The sequence below is a fragment of the Danio rerio genome, chromosome 4, assembly GCF_049306965.1.
Source record: "Danio rerio strain Tuebingen ecotype United States chromosome 4, GRCz12tu, whole genome shotgun sequence".
NCBI classification, from domain to species: domain Eukaryota; kingdom Metazoa; phylum Chordata; class Actinopteri; order Cypriniformes; family Danionidae; genus Danio; species Danio rerio.
In genome coordinates, this window is record NC_133179.1 from 19,242,520 (window position 1) to 19,266,243 (window position 23,724).

At 35.1% G+C, this 23,724-nt stretch overlaps 1 protein-coding gene and 2 non-coding genes across 19 annotated transcripts in view; all 3 read right to left on the reverse strand.

Moving 5' to 3' along the window:
- The window catches only part of pparaa (peroxisome proliferator-activated receptor alpha a), a 78,587-nt gene that overhangs the window by 43,061 nt on the left and 11,802 nt on the right, over positions 1 to 23,724 (reverse strand). For 4 of the 17 annotated variants that reach the window (XM_073946334.1, XM_073946324.1, XM_073946337.1 and 1 more), the window contains 2 exons: positions 4,249 to 4,337; positions 1,888 to 1,949 (listed from right to left, as the gene is read on the reverse strand). The gene's annotated coding sequence lies outside the window, so the exon portion shown is untranslated. Of the gene's footprint in view, positions 1 to 1,887; positions 1,950 to 2,212; positions 2,242 to 4,248; positions 4,338 to 11,529; positions 11,610 to 13,781; positions 13,936 to 15,493; positions 15,675 to 23,724 lie in introns of those variants that run through there. The other 13 variants (XM_073946336.1, XM_073946328.1, XM_073946339.1 and 10 more) reach the window with 7 other exon arrangements.
- dre-let-7b (microRNA let7b) lies at positions 2,419 to 2,512 on the reverse strand. Its single transcript, NR_029982.1, has one exon. It is a non-coding gene; the product is annotated as a microRNA let7b (primary transcript).
- mirlet7a-3 (microRNA let7a-3) lies at positions 3,522 to 3,628 on the reverse strand. Its single transcript, NR_029978.1, has one exon. It is a non-coding gene; the product is annotated as a microRNA let7a-3 (primary transcript).

Here is a 23,724-nt window from a genome sequence, read left to right on the forward strand (position 1 = left end):
ACAATAAAATAAACGTTTCGTTATAGGTTTTTACCTGTCTGCCTAAAAATAAAACAAAAAATAACCGATCACCTATTCGCCACAATATAAAGTGACCAAATATCCGTATTTGTCCATTCATTCACATTTCTAATCCACTTTAACTTTATTGTATGCATTTTAAATTAATATAAAGCCCACTCCTATTGATGCTCCAGTCGCATCCCATACTGGCTGATCATAATTCTATTAGCCTGTTTAATAGAGTCTTTGTGAAAGCAAAGAACCATGTGCATGAAAGCGAAAAATCACACGGGAATAACACTAAACCCTTACCCTCTGTGGATTACCCTAATGTGCATAACAAAATAGTTCTGTAACAATAACCGTCTTGGGTTCCCTCAGGTAATGCTGACAAAATAAGCAAGCATAACACCTGTTTCCTAAGAAGCGAAACTTTCTCAAGGTGACCCAGCCGTCACTCTGCGGCTGCTATTTCTCTCCAGTGAGTGCCAGTCTAGAGGCGCTCCTGTGGAGATCTGCCAGCCAATGCCCATAAATTGTGCAGCAGTGAAAGGTCAGTCTGCCTACACCCGCTGTAGCTGTTAACATCAGCTAATGGCCGTCTGGAGCCATGGCCATGCTTTATTTACTATACAAGCCAGCCTGGCAGAAGACCTGTGACTGCCTCTGCGATTCAGCTTTAATTCATTCATTTTCTTTTCGGCTTAGACCCTTTATTAATCAGGGCTCGCCACAATGGAATGAACCGCCAATTTATCCAGCATATGCTTTAACCAGCGGATGCTCTTCCAGCTGCAACCTATCACTGGGAAACACTCATATGCTCTCATTCACACGCATACACTACAGACAATTTAGCATTCCCAACAGCCTACAGCACATGTCTTTGGACTGTGGGGGAAACTGGAGCACCCGGAGGAAACCCACGCCAACATGGGTGGAACATGCAAACTCCACACAGAAATGCAGAGGCTTGAACCAGCAACCTTCTTGCTGTGAGAAGACAGCGCTACCCACTGCAGCACTGCGCATTATCCCACATAAATTTTTTTTTTTTTAAGTTAAATGAAAGTTAAACAGTGTGTTGTTAATCACAGAGTTAATCACAATCTCCTCTATTTTCTGAAAAAGATCAAGCCTCAGCCAGCCCAGGTCAGAAAAAGTAACGCAAAAGTAACTAAAAAGTAACGTAACGCATTACTTACCATAAAAAGTAATCAAGTGACACAACTAGTTATTTTTTGGGAGTACCTCAATATTGTAATGCTTTACTTTCAAGATGAACTTTCCCCAACATTGGAGGTAAATTTAGGGCTTTCATTAAGTCATTTTTAAGGTTTAATCGATAATTTGATGAAAAAATAATATGTTAATATTTAAGTGTAGTTTTTAAATGGAACACGCAATCTGTTTATAATTCATTTTACAAAAGTTAATAAATTAATTGTGTTACTAAAAACTTTTAAAAATGCTTTTAGTATGTTATGTCTTGTTGTTTTATTCTATCTAAAGATTTATAAATCAAAATAGTCATTTATGAAACGATAATGGGAGGAGATACAAAGTTTTTTTTTTCAGAATTGACAGAAAAGTGTGCAAATTTAAGATTTAAAGATGAACAGAAATTTCCTCGCATGGGTTTAGAAAAATCAAATGTATTCAAACATCATAATATGAAGACATTTTCAGACAGATATTTGTCTAAAGTCACAGATCTTTTTCAGCCTCCCAGAAACCATGCACATATTAATGTGTATTAAAATATTGAACAAGACTTTCACTTTTTACAGCACAAGTAACAATAATGAACATTAATCAATTACTTTTAAAACCTTCTTCTGTGATTTAAGACATTTTAAGGCTTTAAATTCTGCAATAAGTTACCCAAAAATTACATTTCTGTCCATTCACCATTGAGTGCTTCTGAATCCTTTTGTCTGTCTCTTCTATAGATAACAATATCAGAAAAGTGGAAGATAATGACCATTTTAATAAAGGTAAATGGGGACTGGAGCTTTTGTGAGCCTCAAACACAATGCAAAAGCACAATTAAAGTATCATAATTACAGTCCTACAAGTCATTTCATTGCACTGGCTGTGGATACTATTCAAATATGCACATTTTATGTCAGAAGAGAGACTCAAAAAAAAGAGAGACTTAAAACAGATTTAGCAACACGTTAGAAATTATAGTAAAATATAAAATTACCTTGACATTTGATCTTTGCTGCTATCAAACTTCAGAAAAGAAAAAAGCAGGCAATCTTTGAAATATTTGGTTTTATTAACTTTTATTCTGATTTAATGTATACACACCTGTGCTTTATGTAAGGTTCATGCAACTTTAAATGGCTCATCATAATTAAAATCCTACAAGGAATATGTATGTGAACTTTGTTTGGAGATGTTTTGCTGCCCTTCAGGGAAGGCAGTAGGTTGTATAGTTAACTCCTGATGGGGCAAAAACACAACCCTGAAACCACACAACCTACTACCTCACCCTGTCCGAACACCACTGTTCAATAATCCACAATACCACGACAGCCACTTTTTATAGAATTCTTTTCACAAATGTTGAAATCTGCAGTATTGTAACTGTCAATGTACTAATTAGCTCCTGGCAACTTTGAACAATTAGGTTTTGTAGAATCCAAAACTCAAAAATGTTCATGCAAATCAGTTGTGACTGTGATTTAGCTGAAGGTTATTGGCTAGAACACATTGTGTTAAAATTGAAGAAAAAAAAATGCTTTGCTCAGCTTCATGCTCTTATTTTTTGTCTTGTTCCACTGCAAATGTCTAATGTAATGCAGCTTAAACCAAGATCGAATTTAGAAGTAAAATGATAAGAGGTATTGTTTTCAATGTCAATATTTTTAGATATTCTTTATGGAAAAGGTACATTTCATACCATATTGAGATACCCAGTATTTGATTAATGCATTAAAATAAATAAACTCCTAAACTTAATTTTGTTAAATTTCTCAGTGAACAAGTATATAATGTTCCATCTCCAAAAACAGACAGCAATGAAAATAGAAAATAAATAGATGGATTATTTTACAGATATATTAAAATATATTTAATTTTATGCAGTGCATACAATATTTATTGCCATGAATTTATAAATTCAATACAATTTAAAACCATTTTAAATTGTGGAAGTGTAAATATATATATATATATATATATATATATATATATATATATATATATATATATATATATATATATAGAATCTTTATCCTTTATAAAAAAAAATATATATATATATATATATATATATATATATATATATATATATATATATATATATACAATTTTTTAAAGCAGATAAAAACAGATTATGATGCAAAAAAAAAATGTTATGTAAGTTGGTGAAGTTGATAATTTGCCATATTTTTAATACATTTATTATTACATTTATTATAATCCTTCATCAAGCATAAAACATTGCACACAATAATGCTAGAATATGTCATTGCTTTATGCTTACGTCCTTCCTGTTGTGGAGCGATGACACTACGGCCACTTCGGGAAAGACAGTAAGTTGTATAGTTATCTGACAGCAAGGGTTAAACCCTCAAACTATACAACCTACTACCTCACCCCAAACGACAGTCTCTCTTTCTTCCTCTTGCAGCAATGGTGCTTCCATTTCCTCTTCGCCTTTTTTTGTTTGCATGCACAACATCTAAAAACCCTCAAAAGTGCCCAGCATAAATGAGTTCACCTTGACAGATATGTCAGAGAAACACCTGCCTCGCTTTTTAATCAATTCTTTCAATCCTTTGATTTATTGGTTTTATCTTAGATTTCTCAGTATTAAACCTAAAATTTTAGCCATTTTAACAAAAATAATTTAAGATTAAGGTGCAAAAGTGTGTGCACCATATGTTAGAAGAAATATAAATCATAATTTTAATCAACAAGAAAAATCCAGAAGAAGCAAACTAAATATTCTGCATGCTGTAATTATTATTGCATATTCAATGTAATTTGAATATTTTATTTTTATTAACCTAAAGATGTTAGTTTAATCACACTCTTATTTAATAAATACAATATACGCCGATATATATACTGTCCTAATTAGCTAAGAAATGGTTTCAAAATGTTACATTTTCAAAGACGGTGTACTCATTTCATGCCGGGGCACTCAAACATTCCTGAAAACCTCTGTAGGGTAATTTTGTGTGCTCTTATTAACATTGTCTGCTGTTCACCAAATACACCCCCTATCACCTCCATCTCCAAAGCTTCATTCTGGGATCCTTCAAAAGCATCAAGGTCACCAACGTGAGAAAGGTAGAGTCACCTCCTGGCTCTGCCATCTGTGAAAGAACCAGAAAAATAGATGATTATTCAGCCACGAATAATTCGCATCCTCAAGTTGCTACATCAGCTCCATGTCATCTGTTGTGGTGCATATCTGTTTTCTGCTGACCCTGACAGCATATAGGGGTGCATGAGAGGACTGGGACATGTGTGTGTGTGGTCAGAGTGGGGAGGCTTCTGCGTGAGTGAGTAAAGTCTGTGGGCAGCAGTGTGGTTTACCTCACACACACATACTGCTGACTCACACAGGCCACCACCAACCTCACAGGGGTGAGTGGTTACACAGACACACTTGTTTTTATATAATTAGGATGACTTGACATAGGCATGATGATTTGATACTAAGCTAAAAACAATTTGGTTTGATTTATAATCTGTTTTCCTTGTGGATACCAATGAAATGTCCCCACAATGTCAAAATGGCAATGATTTGCTGTCTTTGTGGAGAGATTTAAACATGCACACAGATTTAAAAAAAAAAAAAAAGAAGACGTGTTTTCATACATTTACTTTTGTGGTTTGAGCATAAAGCTCACATTTATATTTAGATCTGCTTTAAACAAGAAATTTACTGAAAAGAAGGTGTCCATGCTAGACTATAATTATACATTTAAGTACTTAGTCAAATGAATTAACTTGCACTTACAATACAGTAGGGTTGGGATTAATGTTTAGGGTTGTTGAATGTAATTATTCACAATTTAAGTAATTATAAAACAATAAATATTTTATGTTTAGCACTATTATACGTAGGTCAATCAGCAAGTTTGGGACTTTTATTAAATTCCGAAACAAATGGTTAGGCTCCCTTTCGCACAAACTAAAGGCAAATATTATTTTTATTAAACGTTTAACTTAATTTGGTACAACGATGTATTATGTTGCATCAATAACTAGGCATTTAACAATTATGCATTGTTTAAATAAAAATCTTATTTCTTTTCAATAACTACATTAGCTGTGCAGTGTAAATTTCAAATACGGAAATTTTAAATGCATGAGCAAAAGCCACTGAAGGATTAAGATTCCTAATGGTTGAAAGACATGTTACTGTTAACATTCATGTCATGCAGAAAGACACAAATATTCACCAGTTAATGACATTAGACAAGGAGAGTATAAGACAGTCAAATGTCTTTTATCACATATATTATATATTATGATGAACAATACTTGTATATACATATTTTAACATTTACTTTACATTACTAAATATTATTAAAATTATTATTACAAAAACTTGTGTTGTTCTTTGTTTGTTTGAGCTAGCAAATACATTACCCAACATAACCTTACTGTAATATAATATAATATAATATAATATAATATAATATAATATAATATAATATAATATAATATAATTATTCTGTGCTCAAATATAAATATAAAAATACCAAGATTAAAGCTGAAAAAAGCATGAAAAGAGATACATTTTTAACTTTTGAAATAGTATTTTTTAAAGCATTAAAGGAAAAACCTTTTGGGTCTATTTAATTATGTTTTCAAATAAAACATAAAAATCAATTAAAAAAGATAGCAATGACAATATATTTAGCAATAAAATACAAAATGCAACAATAAAACTACTCGAAACTACATCGAAATACACTAAATCGGACTATACATCTTTTAAATCTAACACTTCACAGAGTCATATAAATTGACTTTGGAACAGTTACATCTCTGTATGTCATAAAGTGTAAACGTTGTGTGATCAATAGAATTGTTGGTTTTCTACCATAAAAAAGATCAATGCTCAGAAACGACTTGTTTTACAACAAAACAGAAACTGGCTCTAGAAACATGTTCCTGTGTGATTTAAGAATAACTCCGAATCGGTGAGGTAAATGTGTTATGCATCTGAAACTGCACAAAAAGTAGCTTGTTTCTGATTTTCTGAGCTGGTTTCCTTACAGAGAAGCTCTAAACATTTTCATATGAACTCATTCTATTTTTAAAAAACCAAAGCATTGTGGGATTGCTAAAAACACCACTACAAATAAAAGCAGGCAGGTTGGCATTTACAGTAATCAGTCCTTTCGGGATTTAGTGACATTTATTTAAAAAAAATCTGCAGCCTAAAATGAGAGATGTATTTATAAAAGCATTTCTCAAAACTTATGGCAGTATTTGCTTCAATTATTATGCTTTGTCGTGAAAACAAATCGAGCTAATTTTTTGGATCTTAAAAAAACACAGAACTCAAAACAACAGCTTAGATCACTGAGCTCCTGAAATCAGAGAGTAGTAATAGCCATAAGGTGGCGCTGTTCACTAGAGACTGTTTAAAAACAGCAGAAAAGCTGGTCAAGCGACAATCGGCCCATTACACAGAGATGCTTCTAAACGCTTTGTATTTCCCCTAATCATCATTTGACTTCAAGGTATTTGGCTGGTTTTTCACTTTGTTTACATCTCCCTGTTTGCACAGCATCAATATTGCAGGCACAAACAAGTTAAATGGCAGAGTAACCTGTCGCACGATCTTTGAAGCTACGTTTTAGTTGTAAAGTGAATTAAGAACTGTTGACTGAAAGAATTATGCCCTGGATTTTTTATTGCTCCTCGGGCAAATAAATCGGTTTGTTTGTAAAATGTGCAAACAAAATCACAGAAGGAAAAGAAAATAAGAGCTCATGTGACTGTGGAGGGGGAGAGATATTCAGACTGATTACGACAGAGCATGAATATAATGTCTGTAAAGGACTTTGAGCTTGAACTTTAAACTGCAGATTAGACGTGTGATCTCTATCATAATATTTTTCTCCTTTGTCTAGACATGTCATGGTTTGCTGTATTTTTGTTAAAGATTAAAGGTGAAAAACCATGTTCAGTTTTGATCAAAAATTAAATAAGAGGCAGTATGATTTTACGTGAAGCATGAAATGCAAACTATGGCAATCACACAACAGCACACAAGCGGCTCTTAGTCTTAAGACTTGGCCATGACATCATCTCAGTGTTGAACAATTCCTCAGCTCCACCCAACCTTTTGTCACCTGCCAATCATGTCTGGCTGCTATTGTGCCTATGAGAAACAAGCTGAGAAGCGCTATCCCCAAATGACCCCGCAGTCCTTCATTTCACTATAGTGTCTGTAAGAATTTACTGGCTAGAGATCTTGATTCGGAAAAAATGCAGAAAAACATGCCTACCATCTAAATAAAAAACTAAAACTAAAGTTTCTTAAGAAACTATGCTGCAATAACACATTCCTCGTTTTCAGTGTAAATTCTTGTTTTTTGTCTGTATGTACTATATTATTCCAAATAGATATTCAATGAATGAAACATAAAGCAAATTGTATAAAAATACATAGAATAAAATTAAATCTAACATAATCACATTATTTATTATGCTAGTAAATATATCAGCAATACAGCAAACATCATTTCTAATATTTTGAATTAATTTGTATGCATTTTCTTCCAAAGGAAAAAAAAAAACTAAATTCATAAAAATATAAGAACTTGATCATAATCAAAAATGTAAACATGTACAAAACTGTAATATCTTCAAACTAATCTAAATCACTAAAACTAAATAATAAGAAATGTAGATTCTGTTTCAAATGAAAATGTGATTGGCTACATTACTGCATTACTGAAGTAAAAACTAATTTTTGTCAGCGTTTCTGTCGTTAAAAACCCAAACTGTTAACGTCCTAAGGTAAATCTATATCTGCTTAAAACATAGACTTTAAAAAAAAAGTAAAACAGCAAACACAAATGTGATTGGCTACATTATTACAATTCTGAAGTGAAACAATTGTTTCCAACTTAAGCTGACAAACAAAGATTTTCTGCAGCAAAAAATAGTGTACAATTTTGAAGATAAAGATGTGGATACAAAGTCAGCTCTCTGTCAATAAAAAATCTAAAACGTTAACTTCCGAAGGTAAATCTTTATCTGCTTAAAATAAGTACACCCCTCACCAATCTATCTTTTAAACGCATATTTTTAATAGGAAGCTATACAATATAATATTTGTTCATATACATTATATTAGTCAGTGCTGAGGCCAAATCTGGAGCTTATCTAATAAAATAATTTACGATAATGATCCAAAAACTAGTACACCCAAATTTATATGTTATAGAAAAAATATTAAATAAAAATTTAACAAAGAGGAAAAAAATCAAGAGAAGCAAAGAATTTGAAAAATTTGCTCTAAGTTTTGTAGGTTGTAATTAATTTTTGCAATTTTTTGATAAAATTTAATTGTATAGCTTTCAATTTCTAAATATGTTTGGTGATTAAAATATTATTTTAATTTGATAAATCTTAAAATAATAATATCTAAATTTGTTTAAAAGCACCAAAATACATTGCCTATATTCACTGAGAAATGGATACAAATATTCTTTTTTAAAATTGAGTGTACTCAATTATGCTGAGTGCTGTACATTAAAGAGTATAAATACAAACATAACATATATGTCATGCTTTAAACCTTTTTTTCATTTAACAGACACATGAATTAATAATAATCCATTCACACTCCATTCAGATTATTACTCAGATTTAAACATTTAAAAATACACCAATTAATATTTAGCACTTAACATAGCCTGATTTGAAACAGCTCAAAATAAAACATTAAGAAGTTCATAAATAAATGTTAAGCAGCAAAAATATTCCAGTATTAGATAAAAGCATCTACTAATAAATATTTAAAAGTAAACCTATGAACGTACGTAAGTCTAAAACATCTTATGAAATTCAATAAGACTCTTAGAAACAAATAAATAGGGATCAGGGTTTGTAAAAGTTATGGACGGTGCAAAATTCAAACTACTTAAAAAAAAAAAAAAAAAACTATAGAAATATTGATAAAACCATCTGCTTAATGATTAAATGTATACATTTTGCTAAGTACTCCAAAACAGCTTTAGCAATTCCATAAAGCTATCTACAAATTTAAAGCAATATACTCTATTTTATAAATATTGTGTTAAGTGAAAAATTACTTTATTAAAATATTTAAGCATCATTTCTTGCAATCTTCTTTCTAATCTATAGGCTGTTAATTGTTCCGCTAATCTTGCATTAATATCCACCTTTCGAACTTCATCTGAAATTAACTAATTATTCATTCCCAGTGTGTAGCAGCTAAAACACACCTCTAAACAGAACGAAGGAGACATCTTTAGTCTAGACTGAGTGTGTGTGTGAGTGTGTGTGAGAGAGAGAAAGTACACAAGTATCTTTTGAAAAGGGTGGGGGTGGGGGGGTCTACACCCTTAACTATTACAGACACACACACTGAGGCGTGGGAACTCTATTCAGGGCTGAATCAGAGGTCTATTATGGAGCACATGGCTGCAAGTGTGTCTGGGTGTGTGTGAGAGAGTGTGTGTACGTCTGTACGTGACAGCGAGGGCGGGTGTCTCAGTTAGTGCACACATGCTCAATGCTCTTCGGCATGTCTGGGAATGCCTTGCCACAGCTTGACACACATGCACTTCGATTTTCATAATTAAAATTGATACTGAAAAAAAGCTCCAATGTCAACACATTTAGAGACATTATATATATATATATACACACACACCTAAATTTGAAGTGTGAACTGTTTGGCAATTTGCATATAAAGCACATTCATTTTCATACTTGAAAAAACTACAGTACAATTGATTAAAATGGGTTTGTTTATCCTGAAAGTCTTGGTCTCTAAGTCACCCTCCCCTTTTAATTCTTTAGTTTATGCCACCTGCTCTGTTCTTTACACTATACATCATCCCTGGAACACTCCATTCACAACCAAAAAAAGGGGTGGGGGAGGGCACTGCCAACCCAATGTGTATTTTCTGTGCCAACACACTTCATCAGCACTGCCCCTGGTGTTCTCACTCGTGCTACTAAACAGCCTGCTATGAGCCAAAACCATTTGTCTGAACGAAGAAACAAAACTGCCAACTTTCATCCCTGTAAATGCTACATGATAAGTATTGATAAAAAAACGTGGGTCTATTTAATGTACTTAAATCTGTAATCGTCATCAAGCTATCGGCTGTAAAATTCTGATTTTAAGTGACACTAAATATGATTTTACTTATAAATTATTCAATTGTAAAAAGGCATCTTAAAAGGTTTTTTATGTGTGTGTGGTGTGTTTGAGAGAAATGGTGTGTGTGTGTGTTTGTGTGTGTGTGTGTGTGTGTGTGTGTGTGTAACAGTAAAACAACACTGAGGATTATCATTTCTTTTCTAAAAGGCTTACCTAAAATTCCAACAATGAAATTTGTACGATACATGTTTTTCCTAAATTATTATTTAAAAGCCTTTAAATAATATACAAATCGTTTGCTCAGCAAATACGACCTGAAACATAAACATTTAAAAATTGCATTTTAAATTACTAGAAATGACAGAAATAGTTCTGTGCAGAATTGAACTAAAATATGGGAAAAGTCCACATATTTAAATGTCAATTTTATTTTACGTACAACTCAAATTAAAATAAATTTGAGATGGATTTACCGGCCTTTACGTTTACATCGGAACTATTGAAAATAAACAACCCCCCAAAAAAACAAATATAAAAAAAACATACATAATAAAGACAAATTACATCAAATTTCCTTTCATTTTGATGCATAACTGCACAAACTAACCTCTGACGTGGCATATAAGATGCTTCTATTCATAAGCGTCTATGTATATTTCAACAGAAAAATAAGAATGACAAAAGAAAAATTGGTTCGTAATAAATACTTTGCAAGATAAATGAAAAAACAATGTGACATTCAAACACAAGGCCTTACACAAATAGCTGAAATCCATGTTAAACTGCTGCACCGAAGTCATCAGAAAATTAAAAAAAGGTTCATTTCTAAAAAACCCTTTTCGAATAACATGACGCAAATCTCTCACTCCAAAAAAGCGAACCTCTTCTCAATCACTAAAACATTAACTCCAAAACTATGCACCATGGAAGGGCGACCACAGAGGTACAGTACAGTACATCACGTTTGTTAGGTGCTTATATGAATCGCCTTTACATACCCCAACGCCATTTTACTTAGGAATCGTACCATTTTTTATGCCCGTATAAATCCTAAAACCTCAGCAAACGTTACTCAAACACATTCTGAAGATAACCAAAAAGCAATTGACTCAAGAAATACACCAAACAAACTAAATATACCCAAAATAAGACGTATAAATGAAAAACTTACAACTTACCCCACAATGTTGACATGCGTGAGTAGATAGAAACATTCCTGGACAAGTGCTGAAGGCCTTTTCTACTCACTTCACCAGCCCTGTGTTGAAGGAGAGCGAGAGTGAGAGAGAGAGACACACAGAGAGAGAAGGAGAAGAAGAGGCAGTGAGCTTTCCAAAGCAGGAACAAGGACCGAAGGAGGAAGGCCAGGGGGCAAAGCCAGTCCTCCCACCACAGCTGAGTGTCCCTAAAGCCTGGCTACACATCCACCTACAGTCCCATGATCCAGGACGAGCGGGCCCTGGCCACAATAGCAGCCCAAGAGACGCGCGTGTCGGCCCGTCTTGCAGTTAACAAGTCTTTGAATGAGGAATGTTAGCAAACAGACAAACAGAATGTCCACTGCATGTTAATGTCCCAGCCAGTCCGATCGCAGCGTTGGCCCAGGCGTATGAATAATTCAGAAGCTTGAAAACTGAGCCCCCTCCCCTTTTCACCCCCCACCCCACCCCCAGGATTGAAATGCCTTCAGTGGCTTAAGAGCACCAGAGGAGCGAGAGAGTGTTGTGTGAGAGATAGACAGAAGAAAAGTACTTCAAATCTGAGCTCCGAACATTTCCATTTAGCCATGTGTGCGCACGGATGCCTCAAACTTCTTTCGTTTCATCATGCAACATATTTCTTTCTTACGATCGAGGCATCTCTCACTCATTGCCTTTTTATGTCTTTTGTTTGAAATTGGCACCTGTCCCAGAAAAAGCTCCAACACCGCACCTCCCTCCCGCTCTCCTTTCAGAGAGAGGGAAAGAGCGAGAGAGAGAAAAAGAAGAACTGTATATGTGTGTATGAGAGAGGGAGGGTGAGAGAGAGAGAGAGAGAGAGAGAGAGAGGGAGGTGCTAAAGTGATAGAACTCCAGGCACCTCCCTTCTCCGAAACACACAACAAGCAGGGAGAATACAGCCATTTTCAAAGCTCAGCAACAGAAAGGATCCGTTAACCCCTGGCGAGGATGAAAAACGCCACACACCTCTGACTGCCGCAAACGCTCCTTTTCAAAGAGTCCCGAGGTGACGAAAGCACAGACGAACACGCTGATGAGGTTTAGGGAAGTGATGGAAAAGACACGCGGGTAAAACTGAGGTAGCAGAGAAGCAGCCTGAGCCAATCGCTTGTGCTACAGGGTTAAAATCCTGCGAGTAGTAGAAATCCCTCCTTCTCTTGGCACAGACTGGGTGAAGGGGAGGAGACTGTGCTGTGGAAACAGCGGTAGAGGCTTTTTTTTTTCCTCGTTTCTATCTGCACAGAGTGAGAGAGGGAGGAGGGAGGGAGGGAGGGAAGTAGAGGAGAAGAGAGGGAAAACTGAAGTGGAGGGAAAAAAGTTGATGATGAAACCGAGAGGCAGTGGAGTACGTGAGCAACCTTTTTTTTTTTTTTTTTTTTTGAATCATCACACCAGCCAGTGAGCGAGAGCTGGAGTGGGGAGGGAGGGAGGAAGGGCTGAAGAGAGGAGGGAAGCGTGACACAGACTCCGGTTCACCCGGAGAGTGCACACAAACATACGCTCACACCCGTTAGGAAACATTCAAACACAATTTACCTAGCAAACACTCAATCCACTGAAAATAAAACCGAAATCGATCCTTAACGCTGCCCCGTGGCTCCGTTGCACTGAACAAGTAAACAACTAACCAGAACTGAGAAAGTGATAGGAAAACCCTTAACAGTTAAATGACGATGATAGGGAATTCTGGGAAAATTCAAGCGAGCCAATGTTGGGGTGCCTTTCTACATTAATGCACATTATTGGCACCTCCTCCCTTTGCCCAATGTAGGAGTCATGAATCGACGAGTGAGACGGTCTGGAGGTGAAACATCTGTCGCAATTTGCAGGGAGATTTCATCTGCAGTGACCACATACACACACACACTTTGCATCCACGGCCTACCTGGGAATCCGCCTGGTAGAGAGATAATTACCGGATCACAATCCCCATCTCCTTTTTTTCGATTTTCAGACACACCTCTGTTTTGAACCCGAAATCAAGTGCTTGTGGTGGAGTCCGGAGGTAAGAATACTCAAGATTCTGATATTCTGAGACTTATTTTTACCAACAATCCTTTGTGCGGATATCATACGCTTGCGTAAGCATGCCACTTCTGTTGAGAGCAAAACTTTTTTTTTGTGGCTAATCAATGCGGCGATTAAAAACAAGTTCAGACAGATGATCTCTCTATTGCGAACGAGCCCAAAGAGATTGCAAAAACACATACCAAAATGTGCTAGAGTGGGGCCTGCGCCTGCTTCTGTTCACCCGGACCACCAGAGCTGAATCACAAACTGCTTTTCTGCATTTAGCGAACTAAAGAGTTGATAAAGGCATGCTCGTCGACCAGCAAACATGGCTGCACAGAGGGTGCTGCTGCTCATCAGGCTGTCACACGCAGATACACACACACACACACTCTGACGTGGAGGAGGGACCGAAAGAACCCGGTCCGCCCAGATTTCCCTGCCTTGTTCTCGGCCTCCTCTTTCTGGCTCTCTCATGGCACTGACCTCTCATTACACACACACACTCACATACATGCTAAGTTCCTACATACCACACACCACACCCTCGATTCAACACCAAATCTGGGCCGAGTTGTAACCGTATAAAACCGTTGCAGCTAAATCAAATTTCAAGCACTCACCCTCTTTTTTTTTAGAGCCCCATTCCCTAATGGCAACAGGTCACGCTCTGGCACAAGGTATGACGCGTTCACGTCACATTGCGCCATGTCTGTCAACCAATCACGAAGAGGGCGCAGCTCACATGAGAAAGTCTGCAGCAAAATATGTGCTTTTCTTATTCTTACAACACAATTCTATTGTGTTTCTCACTCTCTACTGACTCTCAGTCGTTCCTTTTCCCTTGCTTGTTTACTATAGGACCTGCATGCAGGGAGTCGGGACTTGGCGCACGTGTTGTGTTGTACATTGCATTAAAGTTCATTTGAGGATACAATTTTGGTTTTGGGTCGCCCGCCAACTCCCAAACAGTGAGCTGTTCTGTAAGGCCCCATCCTTCACAGGGCTCACAGAGTATGATCAAACGCCAATCAAAACAAACTCTTTATGGTACTTTTCAGGGCTCAACCTCAGAGCACTTTAATGCACCATCACCGAGATCATTTTAAAAAGACTCTCATGTGATTTGCAATGCGTGTATGTGCTCTGGGGTTAAAGTTACCAAAGAGCGATAACCGTTTCAGACGCCTGTCTTTGAGAGCACAGCGGCTGGTCACTTTTTTCTCCACATGTCAGCGTTTAATAAGTGCATCTAATGCTTTAAAGACATATAATAATAATAAAAAAGCTTATTTATGCAAAGCTTTATATCTACCAAACATCAACACTGATCTACGCAGAGCAAAACGGTCTGCTCACATTTTAATAACAATCAATAAGAGCTTTCAAGTATATTTTCCTTTACACCCGATTGAACATCAAGGTCTCCGGCACAATCAACTAGAACAACTTAAAAAAGCATCCAAAGGAATTTGCAGCCATCTGTTGCACACGCACATCACTAAGCTGCAATTTTGCACCCATAATTATCCTTTTGTGGAGAGACCAATGAGTAAAAACTAATAACATGAGCTTCTTTAACCTACAATTTTTCATCGGTGCTCTGGGATAGGAAACATAAACAAACAAAAACAACATTACACTCCCAACAACCAAAAAAAAATTTAATTAACACACAACAAGGCTAGCACAGATCAAAGAAGTGAATCCTTTAGTCGGTGGTCTAGTTTATCAAGCAACATGTTTAGGATCTTGTCAGGATCTAAACCTTTCACAAAGATCTGAAGATTACATATCTAGAGATGCAGATTTTTAATAAAAACATGCCACCACGTACACATCGCTACATTAATATATGAAGGCACAGTGAATCATTTAAAGCCCACTGATCAGCATTTAGTGCTCAACTGACCTGATCGACCACAGATTTGATTTTTTCCTCAGGACTCATAAGAAATGACACATTTTCAGACACCCTTTCTGCCGCCGCAGAGGTAGCAGTGCGCTCGCAGCAGTGGTGGTCTCTCTTGGGCCCCTGCGGGCACGTGTCTACAGGACTCCTCAATTACAGAGGTGAAATCTGAGGTCAGCCTCTGTAGAGAGAGGAACAAAGGGCACGACCCAAGGGTCAAAAGTGCTAGACTGGAAGCAGGCTGGTCCCCATTGAGAGGGAGGGTGCTGTTTGCTTTGTGTAGGTAAAGAGTACTAAAACACAGACAAACAGAGATTAAGAGGTGAGCCCCTTAGGACTGTCACTCAGAGGGCCCCTCCATCAACTCCGATTAACTCCCTTGACCTCTGCCTGCCATTAGACGATGCTTAATGACCCTTACGACTCGCAGCCGCACTCAAAGAAGCAAAAGTCGAGTTACGTAGTTACCTCACTTCAGCTGACAGCCTAATATTACCAAAAATAATAGAGCTCTTCATAAAAATATGTTTTTTTTTTGTTTTTAAATATAGTAATAATTAGTTTTAAATATATAAAATATTTAAAATAACTTACAATTATATTTTTATTCAGTTTAAACTATTTAACATGTATTATATAGCACAAATAAAGATGAAAGTAAATAAAAATAGCTTAACTCCTCACTGGAATTTCTGAAGTGTCTAATAAATCATATCATACTTAAAATAATCAGGTTTTCTTAATTAAAGGCAACTATTAAATAAGAGTTATTCGATAAGACAGATTAATTGAAATAAATATCAAAAGAAATGTGTGTACTATAACAACATGTTTTAACTGCTTCTGTGGGTGTTATTCAATTTTACCACAAACTTAGCTTAGCTGAGATGCTTATTAATAATAAGTTTACGGTGCTGGTGTGGTATTGCCATACCTGCCATTCAAATGCAAACCATAGCAGTAAAAAAACTATTCAAAATAACATTTTATAGGTCAGCAACAGTATCTCTATTTGAAGGACTTAAGCAACAATACCTCATAAGGTAGAAAACAATTTAGTATCCAAGAGGAAAACAACTTGAGGAGCTCAATAACTCCAGAAGAAATCAGTAAGGATTAACGTCAACGTTTTGGATCCATCGGGATACGTCTGCATAATTTCGCAAGGGTGGGGCAGCTGTGCTACAGTAAAGGTCTGAAATCACAAAATGGAGGACAGTTAGACAACATGGCGGTCACCTCTGATAAGAGCATGCGTCTCTGTCCACGCTGGCATTATGCTGATAAATGCGTTGTGAATAAAAATATCACTTTTGGTGTGTGAAATTCTGTAACGAACAAACAAAAACAACTCTGGAGTGTGATTGTTAAGCTCGGCTAAAGAGTAGGCATAACCTTCAACGTGTGTGTTCAGAGTGCCAGGCCATTACATCGACGGTCAGCGCAGACTGCAGAAAAAAAGGCTCCAAGGAAGATTCATTTTAAAACAAACTAAAAAGTATGATACAAACTAATTAACCCAAGTAAGAGACAGAAAAGTTTGAAGAGAAAAAAAGATCTCTGGTCTGGGTTTGTATGCAAGTTATTTTCTTCACGATGTGATTTTCAATCACTTCCTACTAATATGACAATCATAAAGCATTAAAAAGATATTACTGCCAAAAAAAGAAAAAAAAAAGAAAGGTTGGGGTTTTATATTTATTATGAGAGCCATGAAAAGACATTGAAATTAATTGTCTATTATTTTTCTGACAAACTACTGATTAAAAATTTAAATTCTATAAACCTTTATTGAAGACAAGGGTTTGTTTTACAGGTAAATTAGATTTTTAAAAGTGTTTTGATGTGATAATAATGTTAGGAGTTAAACCTGCAAGCAAATTCTTTGTATTGGAAAAATAATTTTCCATAACTGACAGAAATTGTTTGTCTTAGTTACTAATTGAGGACATTTAACTTACTATAATTTACTAATGTAATTATTTTCCTGTTAATTATAACAGGAATAAAAGCAAATAAGCAAAATAAGTAAAATGCACATTAAGCTGAGCTTAACAGAGTAACACACCAACCACAAAACTGCAAGTCGAATGTTAATATAAATCAACTGAGCACAGTGATTAAAATTAAATACATCTTTATATTTTAAATACAACAATAAATATAAGCTGTTTTATAATAATTAGTTTGCCATAAAAAAGTAACTTTTGGTGTCCAAAAAGAAATAGAATGGCAGAAAACTACTAAAGCAAAAAGTCAGATTCTGAAACACTTTAAATCACTTTCTAAGATATAAAAAAGGAAATGAAAATATAGATTTTCACTTCTTTTATTTTTTATTATTTTACCGGAATAATATATATTTGTAGCATTTATTTTCTTCCTCAGGGAATTTTACAAGCTAAAACTTAATGTGTCCCTTTTCTGTTTCATCAAAGACAGAAGTTTGTTCTTATTACCAAATAAAATAACTTTATAACTTTAAACACAGACAGACTTTTTAAAATTTGAAACAGAAAGAAGCTCTTAACTTTTAGAACCAAAATATTTGCACACACTTGCATAGAGGAGTTTAGCATAGAGAAGTTTGATATAGAGGAACATGTCTGATTAGCTCCGTTGTCTCTGATTTGCTAAAAAAGGGGACATTTTATCAATGAGTATATGGTACTTTTAAGTCACTGACTATTCTGATTGTTAAAAAAATCTATGTACATAGATTATCAGATAAATTCAATTTTAACCTGAACAATACAGCAATAACTATAATTAAAATTCTTCCTTTATTCTGTAAACATGCAACAATTACCTGGTGTTGTCTTCCTTGATAAATGCAACTGAAACTTTATTTTAATAATTATTTTAATATTAATAACAGTAAAACATGCAACATTTTAATGGATAATAATGAATACAATATGATTGTAATAAAATATGTTCATGTGTATCTGAAATTTACATTACATTTTAATTTTTATCTGTTGTGTATGTACTTCTTTTTATTTACTACTTCTTTAATCACTGCAAATATTAGTAAAGATCACACATACAAACTACAGTGCTTGCAAGTGATATAAAATAAATGTCTACATTTATGTCTTTCTACAATCTGGCAATGTCAATAAGTACTACAGCAACATTAATAAACAAATTCATAAAGGATGTCTTATTTCGAACGGTAAAAATAAATGAATTTGCCAGCTTGTTTTCCTTCACTACCGTAACATATCTGTACCTGACAACTGAAAATAAACTAAAACATTTTTAAAAAATGACTAGACACTAAAAGTAACTCACCTTAATATATTCAGTCATGTTGGGAAATAGGCACAGACAAACACAGATGAAAAAAAAAAAAAAAACAGAGCAGCTGAGTTTCTCCGTGTTCACTTCACGAGAGCTCACTCGCATGGCCGCTAACTGCCGCATGCTCCAATCTCCAGAACTCTCTGCTGAGCACTTTGTGTTTGGAGAGAGGAGCAGATTCTGTGGCCATTTGATTAACTCTGAAACTACCAAAAACTACCAGACCGTTTCATAATAGAGGAACACAAATGAAACCGAACAGGTGCACTATTTTTAAGCAGACCTAAGCAGCACACACAACCAAATACAACACATCCAACAGTAAAGGCATAAACCTAATTTAAAAAAATCATCATTCCAACAAATGACTAGCAAATATTTAACCACAAACCAACTCCAGCCCAGGAAAAACACACTGAAATGCCAGTTTATAAGTAAGTTTTAAATAGTGTTCAATTATTAATCACTTCGGATGCATTTAAACATTTTAAGAGAGCGCAAGCTGTTTGCGGCTACGTACAACAAACCTTCAATCTCTTAACTGCACGCACAAATTAATTGCTGAGTCCGTATCCAAATATTTCCCTAACACGCAGCACAGGCATCATTCAGTGCAGCTCACTACCCCCCTAAAAACCCTCTGATACATGTTAACTCTCTTCTTCACTCCAAACGGCCTGTCCATTCTGGTTTGCTTCTAATAATACATTTTAACACACCAGTCCGTCTTTATTTTCCAGAGTGCTGGAGAGCTGTGTGTGAGTGTGCGGATGAGGGGAATGGGGACAGTTCTGGCACTTAAAAAGTTCTGGCTCTTAAAAGCCAGCGCAGTCTGCTTTCGCATGTGCCACGTCATTTCGCCTCGGAATGGACGAGACCTCCAGGATTTGCCCCAGCTGAGCCTTTGCAACCCTCTTCCCACGCAACCATTAACGGCCAGAGCAAGGGATGTGCCGGACGCAGCCCCTGAAGTGCACTTTGCTGATAGCACACCCTACGGATGATAAAATTCATCTTTTTAACTGCTGATTTGCTCTTTATATTAAATAAATAGGTAGGATATGGGGCAGTTTTAATGATGGCTAAACCATCAAATAAACGTTCCAGCTCAATTTCCCCTTTTTTAACTGAGCTCAGCTTAAGACTTAATTTAGTCACTGTGCAGTTGTTAAATTTTACAGCACAAATAGATCATTTTAAGGGATAGTTCATCCAAAAGTGAACATTTATTCATTATTAAATCACCCCAAGTGGTTCCAAACCTTTATGAGTTTCTTTATTCTGTTGAACACAAATTTTGAAGAAAGCTGAAAACCATTGACATCCATAGCAGGACAACAAATACAATGCAAGTCAATGGTTACAGGTTTCCAACAGTTTTCAAAATACCTAAATCTACAGAAGAATGAAACAAATAAATCACATTTCTGGGTGAACTATCCCTCGTCAATGGTCTTGACATTTTACCTTTCATTAATACAGTGGTTCTCAAACTGTGGTACATGTACCACTAGTGGTACAAAGGCTTCCTTCTAGTGGTATGCGGAGGAATCGCTGAATAATTAAAGTAAAAAAAAAATTAATACTTAACACTTTGACGCGTACGATAACACAGATGTGATGACTAAATTGACTTTAATAGGCTTTTTTTTTTTTTTTTCTAATGTTTGTTATGTATTCTATCATTTGAAGCTAATTTCCTCCCTATAACTGTAATGGTTGTTGAGGGCATATCCTGTATTTTTATATCCCAATGTTGACAGGTATGGTTCAATCACTTTTCTGACACAAAGAGCCTACTCTAACATGCAGTAAGCAGATCTCATTTCTAATTTAAAGATGTGAATTTAAATCATACATTTAAAATACAAGTTAATGTTCAGATTTCAAAGACATACAAATAAGTCATATACACATACAACATATTTCAAAATGTGTCAAAAAGAGTTTATATATCAATATGATGACATATAGCCTATATTTATGAGGTCCAAGCAATATTTGCAGGTTTCGAAAAATAGGCTACTATATGTTAATGCTTTACATTTAAGTACAGCAGTTTTCTTTTTACTTTTTAGGAACAGTGACATTTTTATTGAATTTTTAAAAGCACATTTTAATTTAAACAATGATGTTTTAATATTTTTTTTTATCTATAAGCACAGTATGTGTTATAATTCAAACTAATTATAATGTTTAAAATGGCTGACAATAATAAATATTTATTATATTCAATAGTGTATCATTATGGTGGTACTTGGGGAGACAATTTCTTTCCGAGGTGGTACTTGGTAATAGAAGTTTGAAAACCACTGCATTAATGCATCATTAAGAATTCCTCGGTTCTGCATCTTTTTAAAAATAATTCCTCAATCCTTCCTTAAGGACCACGAAACAATGGCCTTGGGGACAGCTTCCTCTATTGGGAACGTCATTCTCTGTCTAGGCTCTGTCTAACATGCAATTTTTAAAAGAACCACGCAGAATGTGGCACTTGTCATTGCTGGTGTTCAAGGACGTTATCCTGGTTAAACTTCATTTTTAAAGGATGATTATAGGTCAGTGGAGGCTCATTATCGCAAACGTATTATCTTGTCATGGTTTTTCTTCTTATTTTTCGTTCCATTAATTGTCTGCGCGTGAGTGTTCTCCCCATGGGAATCCCAACCTTTAATAGGCTGAGGTGAACATGGTGCAATATCAACCCGGTGACTGCAAGGCAATGTCTGCCTTCATTGCTCTAGTTCTAAGGCTCGAGTCAAACTGAGGCCCAACAGACGCATACACTTCATCCAATGACAGCATTAAAGAGCTGTGTGTCATTTCATAATCATGATTACATCGTAAATGGTGAACAGAGTGAGTATTGCACTGGAACATTATCTGATCTATAGCTAAGAATTGTGTTAGCCCTATATAATGAATCTCTAACCAGACAAATTCACTTAAATTTGATCTGGAATGGAGTAAGATAAGACTTTATTGTCCCTTGAGGGGAAATAATGGGGTGTACACATCTTTGAAAGTTTATTTATTAATTTAGCTGTAAAGTTTTATGGGTGTAAGTCGACTAAACGCCACTTTCTATTCCCTGTACGGGGGTTTCTCTGCTCAGCCCGGTGCAGCTTGGTGTGGTTGGGGGTGAGGGGCTATAGATGCCAGCGGTCATGAGCGTGCAGGCTATAACAAAAGCAGTCTTTATGTAGCATGCATGCTGATCCAGCAGCCCACGTTTTGTGCTGCAATTCACACGTCCAGCTCAGAGAGGACAAGAACAGGCCACAAGAGAGATGCAGAGATTGACTACTGCCTTCCTGCGGCCGCACTAAAAACACTGTCTGACACACACACTGAAAGTGTCAGATGAGCTAATAGAGATTTTCTTGAAGAGGTTAATGTAAAGGCTAAATTATTTTTAAACTAATATATGTGACTTTTCAAGACACTTCTATACACTTATAGTGACTTTTCAAGACTCTTCTATGCAGCTTGAAGTGACATTTAAAGGCCTAACTAGGTTAATTTGTTTAACTAGGGAGGTTAGGGTAATTAGGCAAATTATAGTATAATGATGGTTTGTTCTGTAGACTATCAAAATAATATAGCTTAAAGGGGCTAATCATTTTGACCTTTGTTAAAAAATATATATATAAATAAAAGCCGAAATTTCTAGTCGAAAAAAACAAAACAAATAAGACTTTCTGCGGAAGAAAAAATATTATCAGACATACTGTGAAAAGTTCCTTGCTCTGTTAAACATCATTCGGGAAATATTTTAAAAAGATGAAATTCTAAAGGGGGCTAATAATTCCGACTTCAACTGTACATGACTGAAACAATCTATAGAAAACCTATAAAATAAATTTGGATTTTTTATCAAGTTTGGCAATAATTGGATCAAATCGTAGATTTATTTAAGGGAAAAATGCTTATTATAAGCAAGATTAAAAAACAAATGGAAAAAGAAAGTCAATTGTACAATTGTTTTGGACTTTTATTTTTCTTTACCTAAAAGACACCTGACACATCCTCATGACATGATATTAATGCAAAATTTACTATGCAAGAAATAATTAAAGTATTGTGTAAATCTAGTCAAATGCAAACTGTATGAAATTCTTCAAGACAAGCATTTTAAACTAGAGCAGTTGAAAAGTAATACCAATTACAGTGTTCCGTATATATAAGTACACCCCTCACAAATCAATCTTTAAATTTACATTTTTAATAGGAAGCTATACAATATTATATTGGTGCATAATCATTAGACTAGTCAGTACTAAAGCCTAGTCTGGAGCTTAATTAACAAAATCACTTACGATAACAGTCCAAAAACTAGCACAACCAAACTTATACGTTATTAAAATATATAATTAAAATAACTGAAAAATAATTGAAATTTTGTAGGTTGTATTTTTTGTGCAATATTTTGCTTGAATTTAATTGTATTATATTTCCATTTCTAAATATGTTTGGTGACTAAAATATTTTGTAATAAATGTATCTGTTTAATAAATGTGTTTTGTTTAAATGCACCAAAATACATTGCCTATATTCACTGAGAAATCTATACAAATATTCATTTTCAAAATGGGGTGTATTTTGTATTTAATTATGCCGAGCACTGTACATACATTTTAAGAAATTCTGTCATCTGTCATTATTGTGTGAAAAACAAGAAAAGGAGAAGTTTTGAAAAACGTTAATGCTGCTCAATTTTATTATGTAAACTTGTGGGAACAAGCTGTTGCTAAAAGTTTAATTGCTTTAATTAAATTAAATTTGAAATGCACAAACTCTTCTTGCAAGAACTTTATGTGAGAAAGACTGAAATTAAAGTCATTAATCACTAAACATTTTTCCTGACAGCTGTGGAAAAATTTTATTTTCACATAATGAAAAAAAGCCATTTTGCTATCAATTTT